This window comes from Ursus americanus, chromosome 5 (assembly GCF_024610735.1).
Source record: "Ursus americanus isolate L20-20 chromosome 5, mUrsAme1.1.p, whole genome shotgun sequence".
NCBI lineage: Eukaryota > Metazoa > Chordata > Mammalia > Carnivora > Ursidae > Ursus > Ursus americanus.
In genome coordinates, this window is record NC_142131.1 from 15,774,575 (window position 1) to 15,801,019 (window position 26,445).

Genomic DNA, 26,445 nt, shown 5'->3' on the forward strand with positions numbered 1-26,445 from the left:
GACAGTGTTGCTGGATAGTAATGAGGAATATTAGGATAATGTCAAAAAAAAGGGGGGTGGAATACAAACCATACAGACCAACCCACACCTAAATGTACCCTACTGTAGAATTCTCAGGAACCAGACAAATAGAAGGTCACCTTAATGGATTACAACAAGAACCCAAAGGATGGCATGAGGACAGAGGCTCCTGCCCCACCTACCTTATACTTAAATTTCCCCTACATTCAATACTATCTTGAGAAGGAAGAGGAAAGGGAGCCAATGTCAGATAATGGACAGTTTAGTCATTAGATTGAGTAAACATTTACAAGAAAACAATTTTAAACTAGAAAAGAAGACTAGCTTTAACTGGTAAAATTAGGGATTCAAAACAAAACAAAACAAAACTACCCGAACAGAAATGAGAGCTATAAAACAAGATGAGATCAGTTACAGAAATTAAACTTACTACACGTTTGAATTGTGTTGTGCTGTATGTTGTTTTTGGCTCTAACACGGTAAGCACTGTTATAGCTAAAAGTTACACAGGCTCAAGACGTTTCACCTTAGGCAACAAAATCTACAAGCTGAATTGGTTATCTTTAAACCAGATAGAAAAGGAAAAATGAAGAGGCGTTTCCTTTGTGTAGTATTTGTTGTTGTGCCAAGTAAGTCTTAAAAATAACAACAGGAATGGAATTGGTGGGTCAATGCTGTTGAACTGGTCCATGGATGATACAATGGTGCTAGGACTACAGAAGGGAGAGGCAAAATTTGCTTTGACATTCCCCAACTAGAGAGCCTTTGCTATCTGTAGAGGATACTGACAACAGCTTTCAAACTTCCACAGAGTAATGCTTTCTTCAGATGAATTCTTTCTCTAGGAAATAGAATTTATAAAACAGATATGAAGGTTAAGAAAGTTATTTAGAGAGTACATATCCACTCTCTTAGATAATTCTTGAAGCAATTCCATGGCGCTTTGAAAATCACTGAGGGAAGCTTCTGTTTCAAGATGGTCACTTAAACAGAAACAACTATCTTGGGCTCAGATAAATGTATTTGGATTCTTTTTCCCAGGCTAACATGCTAAGAATGGTTCTTCAGAGAAAGTGAGCAATCTGCTTGGGAAATGTCTTCCTGGAAATAATATGGATGGTAAGACCCAAGGCAGAGATTGCTGGTTGTACTTGCAACATCCATTCACCCTTTGTTTTGTATAGTACACAGTCACCTCAAATCAAGATATTTCCCAAGGAAGAATTAAAATGGCAGAGTAGTGGGAGACCCTGGGCTTGCTTGTCCCTTGAACGCAGCTAAATCAGCATCAAAACATTTTGAACAACTAGGATATCCATCTGAGGATTAAGAAAACAATCTACACAATTAGAGGGAAAGAACATGGCAGCTACAAGGTTCAGAGATGTGAACTGGGGGAGAGAAAAGCCGCAGTGCCATGGAGGGGGTGGGAGCCCTTTTTACGGAGAGGATGGGGGGTTGGAGTGAGAGCAGTGCATTGGGATCATACAAGAAAAACACTCCCCCAGGACCACTGACTTGGGAATTGAGAGGAACTGACTAAAGTTTTTTGTAAACTGTGGAGCCCAAATTCTGAGGTTTTAGAAGTCCGCACCATTCACAGGAACCAAGCTGGGCGGGCAGTGGTACCCCGGGGAAGGGAGGTCAGAGGTCTCGGAGTGGACGGTGGACAGCCTGGTGTGGGGCTCCCCTGGGTTGCGCTGGGAGAGAACATCCTCCTTCCTGGAGTATATTTGAAAGAGGACAGATTCTCTCTCCAAGGACAAGGGACCCAGTGGATGCCACTGAGCAGCCATTCAACAGCAGGGGACAGAGGCACATGCAGAGAGCAGGTAACATGGTTGCAGCTTTTTGCTGTGCTGCACCATAGACTCAAGGCACCTTCATTGCCATGACTGCTTTTTTGGGACAAAGCGACACTGGGGGCAACCCTGTGAGGTTCTCCTCCAGATAACTCATTAACAGCTTTTCACTGTGCTTCACCATAAATCCTAGACACCATCATGACACTGGGCGAAGCACTGCAAGGCTCTTCTCTGGGGGAGGAGCACTGGTTCATGCCTTGCCAGGTCATTTAAGATCTGGAGTTTTGAATCCCAGCGGCACAACAGAGATAAAGCACAGGAGTACTGTGGTGCCGGACTTGCCAAAGGCCCAGGGATGGACAGGTTGAGGGCAGGGATCTCATAGAGGCTTGGGCCACAGAAGAGGAGATCATTCACTTTTCTGTAAGGGCCTCCTGAACACCAGCGGCCACCAGTTCCCTTCCCCAGGAGCAAGAGGGCAGAGTGATGCCATCTTCTACCACCACACTGCTCCTCACCCACCAGCACTATTGGACTTCAGAGAGAAACACAGCAGCCCCAGTAGAGGCTGGAGCTCCTTATATAAAACTCCACCCCACTATGGCCTGCAGAGGCAGCTTTACTAGGGCAGGTCTGACTGAGAGCAAGCCCAGGGGTCCTCTCTCCCACAGGAACAATACAGGCCCCCTGCATGTACTTTTTTCCTCGAAATCAGGCTTACAGTTTTTTGTTTGTTTGTATGTTCCCTTTTCTCCTTTTTTCTTTCTGTCCTTTTTTTTTTTTTTTTTGGAATCAAGTTTATAGTTGTTTTTTTGCTTTTTTTGTTCCTTTTCTCTTTCTCTTTTGGACCAGGTTTTTTTTTTTTTTTTTCTTTTCTTTTATCGAAAGATAAAAGATAAAAGATAAAAAATAAAAGATAAAAGATAAAAAAATTTGTTTGTTATCTTAACAAACAAATCAAAGCACACCTAGTTAAAGGCCCAAATACTCCCCACTGCCAGCTAGGAGGAATTCCGTAGATGACTGACCTGTGGGGAAGAGCAGCTAAGATATAACAACAGAGTGCAGGCAGCATACATCAGAAACAGTTCCTGAAGTGCCAGGCCCTGGAAACTGTATGACCCATTCTTAATATAGCATTACTCTCAGGAGCAGGAAACATAATAGGCCTTCATAATACATGAAAGACAGAAACTTAGGAAAATTACAAGATGAAGGTATTCTCCCTAAAAGAAAGATCAAGAAGAAATAGCCAAGGGCTTGCTCAAAACAGATATAAGCAATGTAACTGAAAAAGATTTTAGAACAAGTTATAAGAATACTAGCTGGGCTTGAAAAAAGCATAGAAGACACCAGAGAAACCTTTGCTGCAGATACAAGACCTAAAAAGTAGTCAGGCCTAAATAAAAAAATGCTATAACTAAGATGCAAAACGGAGTGGATACAATCACAGCAAGGATGGAAGAATCGGAGGAAGGAATAGGTGATATAAAAGATACAATTTCAGAAAATAACAAAGCTGAAAAAAAGAGGAAAAGAAAACTATTAGATCATGAACATAGGCATGAACATAGAAGTGATTCCATAAAGTGCAAAAATATCCTTATCATAGGAGTCCCAGAAGAAGAAGAATGGGGAAAAGGGGTAGAAGGTTTATTTGAACAAATTATAGCTGAGAATTTCCCTAATCTGGGAGAGGAAACAAGCATTCAAGTGCAAGAGGAAAAGAGAACTACCTTCAACATCAACAAAAACAGGTCACTACCAAGACATATCATAATGATACTTGCAAAATACAAAGATAAAGAGAATTCTGAAAGCAGCTAGAGACAAAAGGTCCTTACCCTACAAAGGTAGACAAATATGGTTAGCAGCAAACCCGTCCACAGAAACTTGGCAGGCCAGAAGAGAGCAGCATGATATATTCAATGTGCTAAATGGGAAAAATACGTAGCCAAGAATACTTTATCCAGCAAGGCTGTCGTTCAGAATACAAGGAGAAATAGAGAGTTTCCAAGACAAGCCAAAACTATAGGAGTTCATGAACAGTAAACCAGCTCTGCAAGAAATATTAAAGGGGAGACTTTGGGCAGGAAAGAAAGAAACAAAACCAACAGAGACTAGAAAGCAGTAGAGACAATCTACAGGAACGGCAACCTTACGGGTAATACAATGGCAGTAAATTCATATCCATCAATAATTACTCTGAATGTAAATGGCCTAAATGCTCCAGTCAAAAGGCATATGGTATCAGAATAGATCAAAAAACAAGGCCCACTGATATGCTGCTTACAAGACACACATTTAAGACCCAAAGATACCTCCAAATTGAAAGGGAAGGGGTGGAGACCCATTTATCATGCTAATGGACATCAAAAGAAATATGGAATAGCCTTACTTATATAAGACAAACTAGTTTCTTTTTATTTTTAATTATTTTTTTAATTTATTATGTTCAATTAGCCAACATATAGTACATCATTAGTTTTTGATATAATGTTCAACAAACTAGATTTTAAAACAAAGACTGTAATAAGAGGTAAAGAAGGGCACTATGTCATAATAAAGGGGTCTATCCAACAAGATCTAACAAATGTAAATATTTAGGCCCCCAACTTGGGAACAGCCAAATATATACATCAATCAATAACTTAAAAAAACTCATTGATATAATACAGGATTTTAATACCCCTCTCAGAGCAATAGAAAGATCAACTAAGCAGAAGATGAACAAGGAAACAATGGTTTTGAAAGACACACTGGACCAGGTCAACTTAACAGATATATTCAGAGCATTTCATCCTAAAGCAGCAGAATACACATTCTTTTCATGTGCACATGAAACATTCTCCAGAATAGATCATATATTGGGTCACAAAACAGGCCTCAAACAGTACAAAAAGACTGGGACCATACCATGCATATTTTCAGATCACAACACTATGAAACTTGAAGTCAACCACAAGAAAAAAAACTGGAAAGACCACAAATACATGAAGGTTAAAGAACATCCTACTAAAGAATGAATGGGTTAACCAGGAAATTAAAGAAGAAACTTTAAAAAATACATGGAAGCAAATGAAAATGAAAACAGCACAGTCTAAAACCTTTGGGATGAAGAAAAGCAGTCCTAAGAGGGAAGTATATAGCAATACAGGCCTTCCCCAAGAAGCAAAAAAAGTCTCAAATACACGACCTAAACTTACACCTAAAGGAGCTGCAAAAAAAAGTGGCAAATAAAGTCTAAACCCAGCAGGAGAAGAGAAACAGGATTAGAGCAGAAATCAATGACATAGAAATAGAAAGAAAGAAAGAAAGAAAGAAAGAAAGAAAGAAAGAAAGAAAGAAAAAGAAAGAGAAAGAAGAACAGAACAAGTCAACAAAACTAGGACCCATTTCTTTGAAACAATTAGTATGACTGATAAACCTCTAGCTAGGCTTTTCAAGAAGAAAAGAGAAAGGACCCAAATAAATAAAATCATGAATGAAAGAGGAGAGATCACAATTAACACTGAAGAAATACAATTATAAGAGAATATTATGAGCAATTATATGCCAACAAATTAGGCAATCTGGAAGAAATGGATAAATTCCTAAAAACATATAAACTACCAAAACTGAAACAGGAGGAAATAGAAAATTTGAACAGACCCATAATCAGAAAAGAAATTGAATCAGTAATCAAAAGTCTCCCAAAAAACAAGAGTCCAGGGCTGTATTGCTTCCCAGGGGAATTCTACCAAACATTCACTGGGTGTTAAATGCAACTAATGAATCACTGAAGACTACATCAAAACCTAATGATGTACTATATGTTGCCCAACTGAATTTAAATAAATTTTAAAAAATAAAAAATACCTATTCTTCTGAAACTGTTCCAAAAAATAAAAGTGGAAGGAAAACTTCCAAACTCATTCTATGAGGCCAACATTACTTTGATCCCCAAACCAGACAAAGACCCAGCTAAAAAGGAGAATTACAGACAAATATCCCTGATGAACATGGATGTAAAAATTCTCAACAAGACACTAACTAATCAAATCCAATAATACATTGAAAGGATTATTCACCACGACCAAGTGGGATTTATTCCTGGGCTGCAGGAGTGGTTTAATATCGGCAAACCAATCAACATGATATACCACGTTAATGAAAGAAAGGATAAGAACCATATGATCCTCTCAATAATTGCAGAAAAAGCATTTTACAAATTACAGCATCCTTTCTTGATAAAAACACCCAAGAAAGTAGGGATAGAAGGAACATACCTCAACATCATAAAGGCTATATATATATATATATATATATATATATATATATATATATATATATACACACACACACAAAAGACCCTCAGCTAACATCATCCTTAATGCGGAAAAACTGAGAGCTTTCCCCCTAAGATCAGGAACACGACAGGGATGTCTTCTCTCACCACTGTTGTTCAACATACTACTTGAAGTACTAGCCTCAGCAATCAGACAACAAAAAGAAAGAAAAGGCATCCAAATCAGCAAGGAAGAAGTCAAACTTTTACTCGTCACCGATGACGTGACACTCTGTGTAGTAAACCTGAAAGATTCCACCAAAAAATTGCTAGAACTGATAAATAAATTCAGCAAAGTTGCAGGATATAAAATCAACTTAGAGAAATCTGTTGCATTTCTATATATCAATAATGAATCAGAAGAGAAATCAAGGAATTGGTCCCATTTACAATTGCACCAAAACCCATAAGAAACTTGGGGATAAATCTAACCAAAGAAGTAAGAGATCTGTACTCTCAAAACTATAGAACACTTATGAAAGAAATTGAAGAAGACACAAAGAAATGGAAAAACATTCCATGCTCATGGACTGGAAGAACAAATATCATTAAAATGTGTATACTACGAAAAGTAATCTACACATTCAATGTAATCCCCACCAAATAACACCAGCATTTTTTTTACAGAGCTAGAAGAAACAATCCTAAAATTTGTATGGAACCAGAACCCTGAATAGCCAAAGGAATGTTGAAAGAGAAAACCAAAGCTGCAGACATCACAATTCTGGACTTCAAGCCATATTACAAAGATGTAATCATCAAGACAGCACGATACTGGCACAAAAACAGAGACATGGATCAAGAGAACAGAACAGAGAACCCAGAAATGGACCTACAACTATATGGTCAACTAATCTTCAACAAAGCAGGAAAGAATATCCAATAGAAAAAAGTCTCTTTTACAATTGGTGTTGGGAAAATTGGACAGCCACATTTAGAAGAATGAAACTGGACCATTCTCTTACACCATACACAAAAATGAACTCAAAATAGATGAAAGACCTAAATGTGAGACAGGAATCCATCAAAATCCTAGAGGAAAACCCAGGTAGTAACTAATGCCTTTGACATCAGCCAAAAACAAGACTGTTCTTTCTAGGTATGTCTCCTGAGGCAAGGGAAGCAAAAGCAAAAATTAACTATTGGGACTTCATCAAGATAAAAAGCTTCTACACAGCACAGTAAACAATCAACAAAACTAAAAGGTAACCCAAAGAATAGAAGATATTTGCAAATGACATATCAGATAAAGGGCTAGAGCCTGAAGTCTATAAAGAACTTTTCAATCTCAACACTCAAAAAATAACTCAGTTAAGAAATGGGCAGAAAACATGAACAGACATTTCTCCAAAGAAGACAATACAAATGGTTAACAGACACATGAAAAAAGGCTCAATATCACTCATCATTAGTGAAATACAAATTAAAACCACAATGAGATACCATCTCACACCAGTCAAAATGGCTAAAATTAACAGCTATGGAAACAACAGATGTTGGTGAGGATGCGAGAAAGGAGAAACCTCTTACAATGTTGGTGGGAATGCAAACTGGTGCAGCCACTCTGGAAAACGGTATTGGATGTTCCTCAAAAAGTTAAAAATAGAACCACCCTATGACCCAGCAATTACACTACAAGTTATTTATCCTAAGGATACAAAAATACTGATTCAAAGGGGCACATGCACTCCAATGTTTATAGCAGCACTATCAACAATAGCCGAAGTATGGAAAGTCCAATTGGCTGATGAATGGTTAATATATATATATAGTTGAGTAACACTTAGCCATCAAAAAGAATGAAATCTTGCCATTTGCAACAACATGGAAGGAACTAGAGTGTATTATGCTAAGCAAAATAAGTCAGAGAAAGATAAATAACATGATTTCACTCATACGTAGAATTTAAGAAACAAAACAGATGAACATAGGGGAAGAGAAGGAAAAATAAAATAAGATAAAAATAGAGAGGGAGGCAAACCATAAGAGACTCTTCACTATAGACAAACTGAAGGTTGCTGCAGGGGAGGTGGGTGGCAGGATGGGCTAAAAGAGTGATGGGCTTAAGGAGGGCACTTGTGATGAGCACTGGGTGTTATATGTAAGTGATGATCACTAGATTCTACTCTTGAAACTAATACTACACTTTATGTTAACTAATTTGAATTTAAATACAATCCTGGAGGAAAAAATAAGATCTTTATCAAAAACTCTAAAAAAAGGATCACATTTCCAAGTACTTAGTAGCAGAGTAGTTATGTGTGACTGCATGTCTAAGTACTGATCAATAAGATGTAAACAAAAATGGTGCAAGCAACTTCTCACAAATTCTCAAGGGGTATTTTTTCTCTTCCTTCTAGCTGGTATGTGAGCATAACAGAAACTGAAGTAGCCATTATGGCCAGATGAAGATGGCACATGATAAGCTTGACAGAACCACAAAAATATAGAAACCTGGGTCACTGACTATAAAGCCATAAAAGTCCTAGGGTGCCTACACTTACGTGGATGAGAAATGAACTTCCATCTTGTTTAAACTGAATATTTGGGTTTTTTAAATCACAAACAGCACTTTTTAAAAAAGATCTTATTTATTTCTTTGATAGAGAATGAGAGAGAGAGAGCAGGAGTGGGGGAGGGTCAGAAGGAGAAGCAGACAACCAGCAGTGCAGGGAGCCTGATGCCGAATTTTTAATATCTTAACAAATACATGATATGGGAGAAAAATATCACATAAAGAAGCCTAAGGTTACACTGTGCCTCTGAGAAAGATTAAAATAGGCTAGGAGTGAGGTGTGTGTGTGTGCACGTGCACAGAAAAACAGACCAGGAGGGAAATTCTCCTACGTAACAAAACCCTTCTTAGTTAGATAACTGGGGAAGACTTCAGCTGACCTCTGTTTTTCAACCCTTATAGCCTTAAGGGCACCATGACCACTAAAAAGCCCCATCTATTGACTCAGAGTCACATTTTCCCCCTCTTGTTTAGAAAATATACCTCTACCTATATAACTACAGGAAAAAAAACAATGCTATGATACACTCTGAGATGAACTTTTAAAAAAAGACAAATCAAGAGCTTGAAAAAGATGGCCAGTTATGTGATAAAATATAGGAACAAGTTAACAGTATAATCTAGGAGGTGGAGATACATGTGTCTACTGTACTATTCTTTTAACCTTCTGTATGCTTGTAAATTTTCATAAAATATTGGAAAGAAAAACATTCTAGTTACTGCTAAACCAGTCAACATAACCCATTTTACAAAGACGTAAACAGAAAGCCAGGAATCAACAAACCAATAATATTAAAGGATCATGATAAACAGAATACCCAACCTTAGAGAAAAAAAGAGATGTTTCAGGAAACAGAAAAGAACTTTCTGATGATATTGAAGAACATAAAATAGCACTCTTCTATGAAGAATAAGCAATCAGAAAATAAATATTTCTTGAAAATTAAAAATAAAGTATCAGACCTTCAAAACAATTCACAGACTAAAAATGGACTTAGTCATGTGGAATTTGAATAACACGGAGTTAAAACTTACTGAGTAGAAGGCATCAGTCTAAGCGCCTCACACATCGGTGCCACCATCATCATTCATTTGGATGAACCCAACAGCCTCCTAAATTCTCTACATACTTCTACACTGACCCCGTTTCAGTCAATTCTTAGAGGTGTCATAGCAATTCTTTTACAATCAGATCATGTCTCTCCTCTAGTCAAAGTTCTCCAGGACTCCCCTTTCACTTCAGAGCAAAAAGTCTTTTAAAGTGGCATCTGGTCTTCTGTTTTCCCCCATTCATCTTTCCTCTATGATTACTTGTTCTACTATTCCATCTATCCTTTCTCCCCTCCAGCCACACTGGCCTCCTTAGAACTTTTTAAACATTCCAGGCACACACCAACCTTCATGCTTTTGTTCCAGTTTTTGCAACACAGATAGGTTTCACCTTTTCTAGACCTTCATACAAATGAATCTAGACAGTATGTACTTTTTCATGTGAGGCTTCTTTCACTGGGCAGGTTTTGAGATTTATTCATATTGTATGTATCAGTGACTTGTTCCTTTCTATTGCTGAGTACAGGCATATACCTCAGAGGTAATGCAGGTTCGGTTCTAGACCACCACAATAAAGTGAATGTCATAATAAAGAGAGTCAAATGAACTTTTTGGTTTCCTAGTACATATTAAAGTTATATTTACACTATACTATAGTCTCTTAGTGTACAATAGCATTAAGTCTAAAAAATTAATTAATACATTATTACTAAAAAATGCTAACCATTATCTGAGCTTTCAGTGAGTCATAATCTCTTCGCTAGAGAAAGTCCTGCCTCCATGTTGCTGGCTGCTGACTGATCAGGCAGATACCTGCTGAAGGTTGTGGTCTTATTTCTCAAAACAGGACAATGAAGTGTGCATCATTTACTCCCCCCTTCACAAACAATTTCTCCATAGCATGCGATGTTGTTTGACAGCAGTAAATACACAGAACTTCTTTTAACTGGATTCAATCCTCTCAAACCCTATTGCTGCTTTATCAACTAAGTTCATGTAATAATCTAAAATCTTTGTTGTCATTTCAAAAGTCTTCATAGCATCTTCACCAAGAACATATTCCATCTAAAGAAATTACTTTCTTTGCTCACGCTTAAGAAGCAACTCCTCATCCATTAAAGTGTTACCCTGAGATTGCAACAGTTCAGTCATATCTCCAGGCTCCACTTCAATATATCAAGTTTCAGTGAATACTGAGAGGGAGAATAAATTTCTGAGGATATTTGGGAATAACCAGGTTGTCCACAAGGGCAACAGCAGTACACAAAAGGATTAGAATGAAGAAGAGTGAGATTAAGTTTTGTGCTTATAGAAGTAATCATAGAAAATCAGAAATACAGAACTTCAGACTAGATATAAACTGGAAGGGAAAGTTAATAAAAGAGGAAAAGTACCAGGAAGAGACTGAAAAATTACTCAGTACTAATACCCCAATGAGGAAGTACCATTGCAACCTTGAAAACATGATTTTTATAGATATTACAGAACATTTTAAACTTTATAGTTTCTGTAACATAAATATGTGTATGTAACTGATATATTGAATGTACAGCACTTGGGGGATGTGGGGTAACAAGCAGTAAAACCTAGGTTTTCTCCTCCTACGATCCAAACCCGCTTTGTCAGATCTTTTTCCCTATCCCTGGATATTATTCTAGGCATGCATTATGGTTTTAAACCAGTCAACAGAATATTTTCAAATGGCCAATTTTTAGTTATTTAAAAGTCCAATATGATCTCAAAGTCACTTTAAATGTTTTCTATTCTTTGCCCCCTTGCTTCCCTCTTTTATTTAATGTTTTGTCTTCCACTTTTTTCTGCCTTCTCTGATTTTAACTGGACATTTTATGTGATTTCAGTTTCTCTCCTCTCCCCCCTTAGCATATCAGACTTTTTTTTTAACCTTTTCAAGCAGCTGCCCTAGAGTAGGCAATATACATTCACAACTTACCTAAGCCCACTTTCAAATTAACACTATATGCCTTCACGCATAGTGGAAGTGCAGAGTATTTTCAATTCCCCCCTCCTGTCCTTTGTAACACTTCAGTCATTCTACAAGTGAAATCACTTATCCAAGCTCTAATTATAGAACACAACATTGACAGTATTACTTTGAAGGGTTGTCTGTCAGATCAATTTAGAATAAGAAAAATGGATTTAATTTTACTTTTATTTATTCCTTCTCCAGAACTTTTTTTTTTTTTTAATGTAGAACCAAGTTTCCAACCTATAACATTTCCATTTCTTTGAAGAACTTCTTTTAACATTTCTTGCAGTTCAGGTCCACTGGTGACAGTTTCCCTCCATTTTTGTCTAAAAAAGTCTTTGTTTTTCTTCTATTTTTAAAGAATAGTTTCACTGGATATCAAATTCTGTTTTTTTTTCCTTTCGGCACTTTAAATATTTCACTCTACTCTCTTCTTGCACAGTTTCTGAAGAAAAGTCCAATTTAATTCTTATCCCTTTTTCTCTGTAGGCAAGGTTGTTTTTCCCATCTGGCTTCAAGATCTTCTTGTTCTTCATTTCTTGCTGTTTAGAATATTTATGTCCAGGTATAGATTTTTTAGTATTTATCCAGTTCACAGTTCTCTATGCTTCCTGGATCTGTAGGTTTTGTCTGCATTAATTTTAGAAAATTCTCAGTCATTATTTCTTCATATAATTCTTTTCTTCGTTTCTTACTTGTCCTTTCAGGTTACCTATTATGCCTATGTTACACATTTTGTCATTTCTCCACAATACTTGGATATTATTTTTTTCATTTTTTTTCTCTTTGCATTTCAGTTTTATAACTTTCTATTAACATATTTTCAACCTACGTTCTCTCCTTGGCTGTGTCCAGTATACTTATAAGCCAATCAAATATATTTTTCATTTATGTTCATGTATGTATCAGTTTTCTAGCATTTCCTCTTTGATTCTTCCTTAGTGTTTTCATTTCTGTTTACAGTCCCCTTCTGTTCCTACATGTTGTCTACTTACTCACCCACCCTCACTTCAAAGACTACAGTGGGATAGGGTTGAGTATTTTCATTCCTCTAGATTGATAAACCTCCAGTAGGTTAGGTAAAATAATTTCCCTTAATGGCAGGGTTGATAAGGAAAACAGCTCTAGGCATATTTCAAAACGGTCACTTTTCCTCTTCCCCTGGCAGAAGGGGCTTTTTCTCCTATTCTCACAGTAAGAACCTGGCAGAGCTTCTAAAGGTAATCAGGAAAATGTGGATGGTCTCCCTTCTCCCCCAACAAGTGGAACCACTTGAAGTTTTTAACTCTCAAGCTAGTCCATCAGTTTAAATTCTCATGGTAGTCCACAGTGAGCCTCCAGCAATTATTAATTGCACTTTATGGTGCTCCTACTCATACTCCTGCTGCCAACTTCTGCTCCCACTAAGCTGTGCTCTTTAAACGTCTGTCTCTCCAATTTCGGGGTCAGTAATTTCCCTCCTAACCTCAATCTTTCATGGATCTAGAAAGAGTTGCTGATTTTTAGTTTGTCCAGCTTTTTTCTTATTGTGAGGATGGAAGTGACTGACTTCCAAGCTCCAAACTCTGTGCATATTGGACTGGAAACCTCTAACTTACTTTAAAGTGTCCTTTTTCCTAGCATAGGCCTGACCCACAAATATGACTAGAAGGAAGAGGGTAAATCTGTTTTGTCTTGGTTCCTCCACCTTTACTTTTTATGTCCTACACTCACTCTGTTACCTTGAAGTCCATTAGCATCAGCTTACAGGTGGGGGAAGAAAAGCCTATTTTTTTTTTTTTAAAGATTTTGTTTATTTGATGGAGAGAGAGACAGCCAGCGAGATAAGGAACACAGGCAGCGGGAGTGGGAGAGGAAGAAGTAGGCTCCCAGCGGAGGAGCCTGATGTGGGGCTCAATCCCAGGACTCTGGGATCACGCTCTGAGCCAAAGGCAGATGCTTAACGACAGAGCCTACCCAGGCGCCCCGAAGAAAAGCCTACTGTAAAGGAAAACCATGGTGCCCTCTGTAACAACTGCCTAAGAGCTGATGCTTTTGTACATTTTGGAGAGTGACCCAAATCCTGGAACTCCAACACTGCCATTGCCAGATACACAGAATGAATGCCCCAGACAGCATGTCAAATTTTCCATGCAGATCCTCTCCTGGTGGCTTACTTCACACAACTTCATTCTGCTCCCTGGTTGCTTTTCCTTTCTTTCATTCTACTGGAAACACTTCACATCTTTTTTCAAAACAATTCTAGTAGTGCTACAAGCTGAAATGTGTCCCCTTGAAAAGATACAATAAAGTCAGAAGCCCAGTACCTCACAAATGACATTTGGAAATAAGGCCATTGGATAATCAAGTTAAAACAAGGTCAATGGGGTGTACCCTAATGCAATATGACTAGCATCCCTATACAATGGCAAACATTTGGATGCAGAGACAATACACAGGGAGAATGCCATGAGAAGATACAGGTAGAGATTGGGATAATGCATCTACAAGCCAAGGGACATCAAAGATTCTGGCAAACCACCAGATCCTAGGAGCATGGAAGAAAATTTCTCTCCAGTGCTCAAAGCACCAACATTGCCTACTTTCATCTTGAACTTCTAAATCCAGAAATGTGAGGCAGTATTTTTTTTGTTGTGAAGCCACCTAGTTTAAGGTACTTTGTTATCGGTAGCCCTTGAAAATGAATAAAACAGCCATGTACCAACAAGTCTACTCGCTGCTGGGAAAATTCAAGTTTTTATCTCTTTGTCATCACAGGCACCCTCAGTTGGTCTGTTTCCTTTAAATATTTCCAGGCAAGAGAGCTGGGTAATCATCTTTGGGACTGCCATTTCCCAAACTCCAAGGTTACTGGTCAAGCCTCTCCCCACCACATCTCCAAATCTCTTACAACCCTCTTCCTCAGTGGCAGCAAGGAGTGACCAGGGGCCCGATCATGTAGGATCTTAGAGTTTTATGAAAACAATTTCGGATTTTATTCTACTTGAATAAAGAAGCTCTTAAAAGTTTTGACCAGGAAAGTAACAAAATTCTGACATGCATTTTAGAAGCATTTCTACAGCTGCCAAATGAAGGCTAGACTGTAGGAAGGCAAAAATAGAAGCATGTAGAACAATTAAGAGGCAATTACAGCATCCACTGAGAAGTAGAATAATGCTCTATAGGTGTTGAGAACTAACTAGGTTTAGGATACCCTTTGAAAAAAGAGCCAACAGATTTTGCTGAGGGATTGGACATGGAATGTTAGAGAAAGAGGAATCACAGGATAATCTGAACAATTATAAGAATCCAGCACCATTTACTCAGATGGAGAGATACGTAATACGAAACAGGTTGTGGAGGTAGAAAATATATAGAGTTTGACATGCATATTAAATATCCTAGTAATATCTTGAATAAGAAGTTGGATATGTGAGTATAGCAAGAAGTGAGTATAGAACTCAGGACTAGATATGGATATTTGGAAGCCATCAGCATAGTGAAGTTATGTAAAAGACGATGAAGGAAATGGATGAGATCACCAGATAAAGAAGGGAATAGGTCTGGAGCATAACAACATTTAGAAATCGGGAAGAGGGGCGCCTGGGTGGCTCAGTTAGTTACGTAGCTGCCTTCCACTCCAGTGGTGATCCCTGGGTCCTGGGATGGAGCCCAGCCTCCAGCTCCCTGGTCCACAGAGAGCCTGTTTCTCCCTCTCCCTCTGCCTGCTGTTGCCCCTGCTTGGTCTCTCTCTCTCTCTCTCTGTCATATAAATAAATAAAATCTTTAAAAAAAAAATCAGAAGCAGTCAAGCAAAAGAGTCAAAAGAGCACCGTGATTTCACAAAAGTCAAATGAAAAATGTGTATCAACTTTCAAGTAAAAAGATGTAATTAACTGTGTCAAATGCTGCTGAATGGTTAAGATGAAGATTAAGAGTTGCCCCTTGGATTTTTGACTGTTTAAATGCCCGGATATCGACACACAAACTCTCCTTTCATTCTAACATTTCAACTACCTAAGAGATCTCACATTCAAGTGTGTATAAGAATTAAAAAATCTAAACTTTATTTTTAACATTATGTATTCTGTACCTTGTGGGACATTTAAAGGATTTTCGTGAGCAAATTTTACTACCAGGAATTTTCCCATAAAGTCTGCGTTTAGAACCAAAGTCCTCCCCAGCCAGGTGACTACAGTTTTTCACAACTGTTTCCCATTCATCCCACTAGTACTCAGGAAATAGGAAAACAGCAGGGTCAGGGAGCCTAACCTTACTTTCCTACTTTATAAGTCATAATTTTAAAGTAAATTTAATCTTCCAAATCTAGAAGTTTCGACCTCTTGTCTTCTCTGGAGCTGAATGGAGTGGGTAAAGCTAAATAAAACATGAGTGGGAGAGTGGGCAATTGGCTGCATGGACAGTCTCGCAACTGCTTTTAAATTTTCTCTTGGAGAACGAGGCTTCAAAGTGGCCTCGTCCTCTAAGGCTACTCAAGAAGCGGCGTCTCCCGCTTTAGAAAAAAGGTTGAAGGAAAAGGCGAGCAAAGCTCACGGGAAAAGAACACGACAACTCTTACCTCCCACAAGCCTCTCTCAGTCCCAGCCCACCTAGCTCCACAGGAACCAACCTAGCGGCCACGCTCCGCCCATTTCCGGATTGTCGCTGCCGCCGTCTCATGCGCAATGACGTTTCAGTCTCCTGCGGACCCCGGAAGTGCGGCTCGAACTTGGTCGGGGCGCGGATCCCGAGAGGGAAAGTCATAACAACCGCACGAGGGAGTTCGTCTGGCGAGCTGGAAGGCCACGCCTCCTCCCGCCTCCCCCCGCAGCCCTGTAGCTGGGGGCAGAGCTCAGGTAGGACCTGCGTTTGCGGGGATATGAGCTCCGGGGGGAGGCCCGGGCGGAAATCAGAGGAAGGGGCTGGCCTGGTCGGTCTCAGGGCGGGGATTGTTGGCCCCCGGGCCGCAAGCAGCCCACAGCTCACGCTGCGTGCCGTGCTCACAGGTGTCCCCAATTCCGGGACCCCGCCGAAGGGCAGGTTCCACCTGCCATTTTCACTTATGAGGCAAGGCAGAACACGTGCGTTCCATGGCTTACTGTCCTTACAAGTGAACATGTGGGGTTCGGTGAGCCCTAGAGACCATAGAGTAATGGGCCCTGGTATGCTTTCTCCGGAGGGACGGTATTTATTGTCTGATTAAACATTTTTTTCTACAAAAATTATAATCAACGGCTGAAGCTTTACCAGATGTCATTCACTGCAGACATAAAATTAAAGTGCAGTTGTAAAATTCTCTGAAACTTGTAACATGTATGTATAGGCGCTGGTGGGACATTTGACTGGAATGGTATTTAAACTTTTGGCTTTGAAATAAAGTTAGGTATATATTGGAAGTGCTCTTTTCTCTTCCTCAGCCAGAGATTTAACATGTTCCTCTCATGCTCCAAGTGTTTATATATTTTAGGCCAAGAAATTGGTTACTTAATTTTTAGCCTGTATTTATTAACCTCTAGTGTTCTTGCATTTGTGTATTTCCCCATCCCTGAGAACTTGTAGAGGGAAAATCCTGTGGTTTTTCAGACTAGCAAGTGCCTTGTAATGTTTATCAAAATAGATGCAATGTGATATTTATTATGCAATACATGGTATCTTTTTGTTTTAAAGCAGTATAGAGGTAAATTCTTTATCCTTATACTTTATTCCATATCATGAGGGACGGATATGCTGTTTTCTTTTAGGGTATTTAGAAACTGAGAGAGCAAGCACTGTTTGAAGTGCCTCATTAAGGTATTGTTGTCAGTGCTGGTACCAGGCTTCTATCCGACTTTTTAAACTCGATGTTCCTCCCACTTTAATCATTCCCACTCTGGATGGCTTTGAGGCAGTGGCTGGTGGTTGTTGCAAGGCTGGTAGATTGTAGAATAGCACCAAGACCAAGAGGAAAATATGATGTTATACTGTGAACATCCATCTATTTATTAATTTAACAAGTATTTATTGGCCACCCTCGATGTGCCAGGCGGTGTTCTAGGTGATGGGGGTACAATAGTGAACAAAATAGATAAAGTCCTTGTGCTCCTGGATTTACATTGCAGTGGTTGGAGGAAAAAATTAGCAAATAAATGTATATATCAGATAGTGATAAAAGCTATGAAGAAAAATAAAGCTCTTTATGGGGAGAGAGAATTACAGAGGATACTATTTTACACAGGATTGTCAAGCTTAACCTCTCTGATAAGGGAACATCTGAGTAAACATCTGAATGAAATGAGAGAGTGAACTCTGAAGGTGTGTGGGGATGGGTGTTTTAGGATAGCAAAAGGTGGTGAGGCAAGAGTATGTTTGGTATATCTGAGAATAGCAATGATGGAGGCATTAGGGTTAAAAATCTTGAAAGTGAGTATTCAGTGGTTTGGTGTGTGCGTGAGAGATCTTACTTACTGAAGGACTGTTTTTTTCAACTTTCCCAGACAGAGCTCTATGAGGAGAATCTGAAGTCCTTAGATATTTAGAGATGTTTCCATGCTCTTCATTGACACTAATGAAGTTAAGCACCATTTACTTAGTTGATACATTACTTGTGCTATCTGTTTTAGATAAGATTTGCACAGTAGCCATGGATAACTAAATAGCAAGTACTTTTCTGCCCTGTTATAAACTTTATTTTTTATTTATCTTTTTTTATTGTGGTAAAATATCCATAACAAAATTTACCATTTTAAACATTTTTAACTATATATATCAGTGGTACTAAGTACACTCACACTGTTATGCAATCATCACTGTCATCCATCTCCAGAACTTTTCATCTTCCTCAACTAAAAATCCATACCCTTTAAGCATTAACTCTCTGTTCTTCCATCCCCTTAGCCTCTCACAACCTCCGGTTCGCTTTATCTCTGAATTTTCTGTCTCTACTCAAGGTAACTCATATAAATGGAATCGTACAATATTTGTCCTTTTGTGACTAGCTTATTTCACTTAGCATTATATTTTCAAGGTTCATCCATGTTGTGTTTTGTTTTCTTTTTAAGGTTGACTGATATTCCATTTTATGTGTATACCACTTTATTTTTTTATTTTATTTTTTTTTAATCATTTGACCATGAATTCTTGTGTTGCTTTCACCTTTTGTCTATTGTGAATAAGGGTTGCTCTGAACAGGAGTGTGCAAATATCTGTTTTGAGTTTCTGCTTTCATGTCTTTTGGCTGTATACCCAGAATTGGATCAAGTATCAATTCTGTGTTTAATTTTTTAGGAGTTGCCTTACTATTATGCACAGTGGTTGTACTATTTTACGTTCCTACCAGCAATGAACAGAGGTTGCAATTTCTCTATGTCTTCAACAATACTTTTTCACATCTTTGCCAAACACATTTTCTCTATTTTTTTTTTTTTTTTGATAATAGTCATCCTAATGGGTGTGAAGTAGTATCTCCTGTGGTTTTGATTTGCGTTTTCCCAACAATTGGAGGTGTTAAACATCTTTTCATATGCTTTGGGGCCATATGTGTATCTTCTTTGGAGTGCTATTCATTTAAGATCTGAATTTAATAGAAATTTTTGGAATTTTTTTTTGAGTGTGTGTGTGTGAATCTTCTAAGGGTTAAGAAGGCAGCCACTATGTTTTCTGTGGATTTTTTAAACCTAAAAAACTATAATTGCAAAAATTTCAATTATCTATAGACAACTACCTGCAGTAATTCCAAACTTAGAAATAAAAAAGATCATAAAGCATCTCTTATAACAATGAGTGAAACTTTGAGTGTCAGATTGTGATAAAAACGATTCAGAAAAGTCAAAGATCATTCTGACCTGCTTTGATTTTTTTTTTCTTTTAATTAGAAGGAAAGGAGTGTATTGATTACCTGACCGTGCCTGTGAAGTTGATCTCTTTTTTCTGGGAGCTGGAGGCCTGGAAACAACCAGAAGAGACAAAAATGGTGAAATAGGGGCACCTGGGTGGCTCAGTCAGTCAAGCATCTGACTCTTGATGTTGGCTCAGGTCATGATCTCAGGGTTGTGAAATCGAGCCCTGCATCTGGCTGTGTGCTGGGCCTGCAGCCTGCTTAAGATTCTCTCTCTCCCTCTGTTCTCCCCTCTCCCCCTTAAAAAATGGTGAAACAGAGAAAAGGAGTATTGGAAAGCAATATAGCAATGGGATGTGGGTAGGTTGGGAATGGCAAAGGACATCAGTAACATTGATGGATATAAGCAGCAGAACTGGCAGCAGAGGAGATAAGATTCAGCAACAAGGTAACAGAAACTAATATAGCACCACAGATTGGAATGGGATGGGGGGTGGGGTGAGAGAGAGCAAGTCACCAGCTACATCTCAGTTTATGGTTCTGAAGTCAGCCTTTTGGCCTTGGTTAGTTCAGTAAGACCTACTGTGTATCAGTACAATGTGTCTGTCAGTTCATCTGGCACAGTAGTCAGTGTTTGGAAGGTGTGCAGTGTATAGAGTGCTACAGGAATAAACTAAGTTTTTCAGACAATGTATCACATTATTTCTATCCATAGAATAATCAGGTTTAATTGAGTAATTTAATGAGTAATTGTGTAATTTAATAATGTTGAGCATTGTTAAAAAAGGTGTGGGGGGGTTGTATTATTTTTATGAGAAGGAAAGGAATGTTTTTGTCCAGAATAGCTAATGACCTAGTAGTAGGTAGTTGAAGCTAACACTTTTTTTTTTTTTTACTTTTTTCTAACTTTCGAATGTTTGTATACTGTCATTGTCTAGAAAATACTCTTGGGGTACTACATTTAGCGAACTATTTCAGTTATAAAGCTCATTTAAGCTGATTTAATTTAAAGTAATGAATGAAAAATTGTACCACAATTTTGCTCATCACTCTTCGGCAAATTAAAATCGATTAATTTGGTACAGATGAGATGGCAGATGACTGACTTGCTCAAAGTTTCACAGCTAAGTTAAAGACAAGGCAGAGACAGTAGTACTGTGCTGCCTTCCCTGATATTGTATTGTTGTCTCCTTTTTTGGGGAATAGTTCATTTTTGCAATATAGATAATGTAGGTAATTTTGCTGTAGAGAAAAATACCACTGTGAAGACACATCATTGAAGCAAAGCATTTATTGTATGTTTCCATTTTTATATAGCTGATAGGATATTTAAGCATAGTCTAGATTGATAATATACTCAGGGTTGATTTGTTTGGAGGTTGGAGAGATGCTAATAAGACTAAGATTTTGGATTTGGGCCTTTGTAAGGCCCTTTACGAGCTCATTACAGAAATAATCACAACTAATACACAACAGTGTAACTATTAAGTGTTGTAGGATGTGGCTAATATTCTTATCTCCTGCTAATCATATTTCCCTCGTACGAGTTTTGGCATCAGAGAGCAGCAAGAATGATACTATATGTGGCTAAACACACTACTTCCATTTAAAAAACAATTCAGAGTTAATATCTAAGGTAATGAAGGAGTGTTAAGTGATACCCTTTTCAGGTATAAAGCATAGCTTGGTTTTGTGTGCCTTGTTTAGAATATGGACAGGCTAGAATTGTAACCAACATTACAACTCAAAGTAAGGCATTTTTAACAAGTTAAAAGTTTGATTGATTGAGATAGTGATATACTCTCTTGATTTGAATTACCCATTCTTCATGGTATCTTCATTTTTGTGTATATTATGGAAATTATGATAGTACTAACTCATGTTGTTTGGAAATTAATTAATCATCTTTATCCTTTTGGTTTAACACCCTCTAGTAGTTGGAGTATTTATCTTCGACTTGGTTTTGGAAAATATTTTTGACCTGATTCTACTTTCTTGGAAATTATTATTCTGTGGGATCACTGGAGTCTTATTTTTATTACTGATATATCTGTTTTTGCCCTGGAAGTTATTGAGCTATATGGGAGAATACAAATAATTGTACCCTCTATAATACTGCATTGAACAGAGTTTGCAAATTGGAAATCTCCAAGCTAAATGGACCAGCACAATCTTTAATTAGTTTTCAGCTAATTTAAGCAAGTATCCAGGTTTTTTGTTTTTCCTGAGAAATAGAAAGTTCCAGTCACACTGGGTCTTCATTCTGTATAGCAACAGTGGGGCAAATTGCAACTCCCTTGAAATGAGCTATGTGTTTTCCAGTTTGTTGCAGGCTTTACATTCATACAGTGTAAGCTTATGACTTACAGGACTCACTGCCTGTATTGACTGACTGTTAACTTTCTGTTGCCTATAGACATTTGAATTTTTGATTCCTGTATTATACAGACTTTAAATGAGTAATTGTTTGTCTTTGCCTTTCTATGGCTGTATTGCACCCTTTCACTTTTATTTTTTTGATACCTCCAGTGATTGGGGTGTGGCATTCAGTGTAGACTCCCTCTCAGAATGACAGCTTATGCTGTAAAATAGATTTTTTTTTTTTTTTAATTCCAGTGTGCCTTAAGCTGCTGTCAAGGCAGTGATAGGGTCTTTCCTATAGGTTGGATTATGGCTTGAATTTTAAACTGGATTGCTCTAGGTTTGTATCCAACAAAAACTGGATTTACTGGAGACCATTCACCTTCTTTTTTTGCCAGCATGAAAGCATTTTTTATTTGTACACTCTTCTTTTAGAACTTTTCCTACTTTTTTCTAGGTTACTAATATATGATAAATCAATTTGTGGTAAAGTATTTGACAGGTAGTTGTGATTAGAGTATTATTGTTGATAGGTAGTGTTTTGTTATTTTGAAACAGTGTGAGTGATTATAATGGTGGGAATTTTATCTACATTAGGAATACTATGAGTACTTTTAAAAAACTAGTCATTTCAGTTTTATCATTGAAAACAAACTATTGAAAACAAGCTTATTTATTCTGAATATTTTCTTCAGTAGGAAACATGCATAATTAGTTTTATCCAAACAAGCATATGTGTTTGTGTTTTTAACCGTTCTAATTAAAAATGTAAGGTCTCTCTCTCTTTCTTTCTCAATGAAGAAAGACTTTCAGCCAGACCAACCGTTAATTCTGAAAATATTGAGCTATGTAAGCTAATTTCCCACTATTTTTTTTAAATCCAAAGACAGTTAAAAGAAAGCATTCTTGTTTCAGTAAGTCTAAAGGAAGCTCCTTCCTTACAAAGGAAATAAATTATTGCTGAATTGGAAAATCAGGCAATTCAATGATGATGAGAATCAATGAATCTGGGAGCTTTAGTGGTGTTCACTAATTTACTTGGGATTTAACTACATGTTGTCTGTTGCTATGTAACAAATGTTTCCAAAATTTAGCAGCTTAAAATGAAAAATATTTATTATTTCACACAGTCTCTTAGAGTCAAAAATTTAGGGTCAGCTTAGGGGTGGTTCTGGTTTAGCATCTCTCACGAGGTTGTAGTTAGTGTCAACTAGGGTTGCAGTCATCTATAGTTTGACTGGGTCTGTAAGATCCACTTCCAAGCTCACTTATGTCGCTGTTGGCAGGAGGCTTCCCTTAAGTACCAGTTGGGGCTGTCCATAGGACTGATCACAACATGGCTTCCCAAGAGCGAGTGATCTGTTAAGAGTAAGAGAGCACCCAAGATGGAAGCCACAATGTTATAATTTCTGAGGTGTGGTATTATTACTTCTCCTGTTTAGTATTGGTCATACAAGTCAACTCTGGCACTGTGTAGGAGGAGACTACATGAAGATGTGAATAACAGGAGGTGGGAAGTTGGCTGACACTGTCTGCCCTCCAGCCCCTAGGGGTTCATGTCCTTCCCACAGGCAGAGCACACCCACTGCTTCCCAAGGCCTAACGTGTCTCATTCTGTTACTATATCATCTCAAAGCGTAGAATTTCATCATCTAAATCAGGTCTGGGCCTGGATGTGATTCTTTGGGTGTTTTTCCTCAAGCACAGCTCTTTGAGTACCATTCTGTTCCATCTGCCTGTCCCCACCTGCAATACTGAACATACAGTGGGGGACAGGCTTAGGATAACTGCTATAGGTAGTTTTGTTCTGAAAGGGGAAAAATGGAAGATGCAAAGGTGTCCCTGTGCATAGCAATTCTGAGATCAAGATGGGCAAATATTGGTTAGATCTTGATTAGATCTCAAGCCTGGGAATAATTCCTTATCGTTCTTCACCTTGCCTTCTGTGCTTTTCCGTGTACTTTTTTTTTCATGGAAGATAGCAGGTGTTTCTAAGGTAAGTTGTTTTCTCAGCTTGCTTTCTCTCAGTAGAATTTTGGGGTCCAAAAGTCTCTCTTCATTTAAGATACATTAAATCTTTTATATATTAAGTAAAAAGATATATTAATCTTTTATAAATCTTGTGGATGTTACGCAAATTCTATTGAGATATATTCCTTTGAGCAAAAGTCACACACACTTTTTTTGAGATAAATCTTTGTATACATTGGGCTCCTAGTAACAAGGCTGAGGGATAATGCCCTTAATTTTGTAGAAGCTTTATTGTTTGAGAGGATTAATAGGTGCATTCTAATGTCTTTCGAAGGCCTTTTGGCTGACTGACTAATAGGCTAAAGCACCACCTTTAATATTTTTGAAATTTTAATGAGAGAGTTTTCAGTCATACCCTCAGCCTCAATTTTGAATGATGTTTTCCTGATAGTGCCCTGGATTTTTTCTTTGCTTAGAAAACATTTCTTAATTTTAGCATCATTTGCCTAATTTTCTTTTAATAGATTTTTTTTTAGAACAGTTCTAAGTTCACAGCAAAATTGAGGAGAAAGTTAAGAGATGTCCCATATACTGTCCCTACACTTGCACAGCCTCTCCTGTCAGCATTCCAAATCAGAGTGGTGTATTTGTTACAACTGGTTAACCTATGTTGACATATCATTATCATCTGAAATCCGTAGTTTATTAGGGTTCAGTCGTGGTGTTATGCATTCCGTGGGTTCAGGCAAATGTGTTATGACATGTATCCACCATCATAGTGTTGTAAAGAATAATTTCATTGCACTAAAATTGTTTCACTACCTTGTTTATCCCTCCTTTACCCAACCCCTGCCAACCACTAAACTTCTGATTGTGTCTATAGTTTTGCCTTTTCCAAAATGTCTTATAGTTGGAATCATATAGTATGTAGGTATCCTTTTCAGATTGGCTTTTTTCACTTAGTAATAGGCATTTAAAGTTCCTCCCCTATTTTTTCATGGTTTGATAATTCTTTTTTTTTTAAGTGCTTAATAATCCATTATATGGATGTACCACAGTTGATTTATTCATTAAGCTACTGAAGGACATCTTGGTTGTTTCTAAATTTGGCAGTAATGAATAAGGCTGCTATAAACATCTGTGTGCATGTGTTTGTGTGGACAGAAGTTTTCGGCTCATTTGGATAAATACCAAGGAGTATGATGCCTGTATTGTATGGTGAGAGTATGTTTAATTTTGTAACAAATTGCCGTATTAGCTTCCAGCATGGCTGTACCATTTTGTATTCTCACCAGCAATGGATGAGAGTTCCTGTTGCTCTATATCCTTGCCAACATTTCCTGTTGTCAGGCACTTAGGAATTTGTTCTTTCTAATGGTATGTAGCAGTATCTCCTTGTTTTAATTTAAAATTCGTAATGACATATGATGTTTAGGATCTTTTCATAAGTTTATTTGCCATCTGTATATCTTTGGTGAAATAGCTATTCAGGCCTTTGGCCCAGTTTTCTTGTTGTTGCATTTTAAGAGTTCTTTGTGTATTTTGGATAAGATACTTTCATTAGATACGTCTTTTGCAAATATTTTCTCTCATTTTATGGCTTGGCTTTTCACTTACTTGATAGTATCTTTTGTAGAGTAAGTCTTATCTTCTTTTTGTTTAACAGCCCTTTCATTATTTTCTCTCTCACTTCTCAAGTTTTACTCTAAGCAGTAAAATGAACCAGGTGGCACATTCAACACTCTGATTGGAAATCTCCTTAACTAGATCAGCCACTTCGTTAGTCATATTTTCTTCTTTCTGTATAACTCCATGGGACAGTGTTGCTAAAGTTTCTGCCACTACTTAACAAGTATCCCCCTTCCTCAAATTTCCAGTAACATTTGCTTTTTTGCAAGTGCTTGCCCATAGAGTTAGCAAAGGTCATGGGGCTTTTATAAACAGATTCTTCAGGGTGTTTTAGGCTTTTCCTCTAACACTCTTCTCAGAGCCCCCTGCATGGTTCCAAAGCTCCTCTCATATTTAAGTTTTCAGTATGCCTGTATTCTACTTCCAGGTGCCAAAATCTATATCTTTTGCTACCCTAAAAGAAACCCTCATGTTGTACAGTAATAATTCTAAGCTTTCTTTAAAACAGATCATGTGGGTGATTAAATTACAGCACAATCTGAATTTGCAACCTTGAAGAAAGGGTTGGGTCCTTATATGGGCACATTTGGGCAGATTCTGATGAAGCTAGGAACCTTGGATGTCTAAATTATGTTGAACTTCCTTTGCCAGTAGAAGCAGCCCTTCTACTGCTTCCTAGGAGGTCTGTCTCCCCTGGCCTCGAGACCCTGTAATATCCCCTAAAGTAGATGCCTGAAATGGACCACCCATCTTCTTGTCTTATTCTTTCATTGCTTTTAGACCTGTAGTCAGACTTGAGTCCACAAAGGCCCCGGGGGGGTGAGGTATAAAATTTAAACCAGGAAGAAGTATAATACACACCAAAATAATTTGATAATTTTGGTCATTTTGTTTCTACAGAAATCAGGGGAACATATATGAGAGTGGATTCCCAGAGTATGGAATCAGGTTAAAGGAATATTGGATCAGGCAGTAGTGGTGGTGATG

At 37.9% G+C, this 26,445-nt stretch overlaps 1 protein-coding gene across 9 annotated transcripts in view; it reads left to right on the forward strand.

Annotated features, from left to right (window-relative positions):
* Positions 1-16,376: 16,376 nt before the first annotated feature.
* The window catches only part of ARB2A (ARB2 cotranscriptional regulator A), a 422,367-nt gene continuing 412,298 nt past the window's right edge, over positions 16,377-26,445 (forward strand). For all 9 annotated transcript variants that reach the window (XM_087861977.1, XM_045796280.2, XM_087861983.1 and 6 more), the window contains exon 1: positions 16,377-16,540. The gene's annotated coding sequence lies outside the window, so the exon portion shown is untranslated. The remainder of the gene's footprint in view (positions 16,541-26,445) is intronic.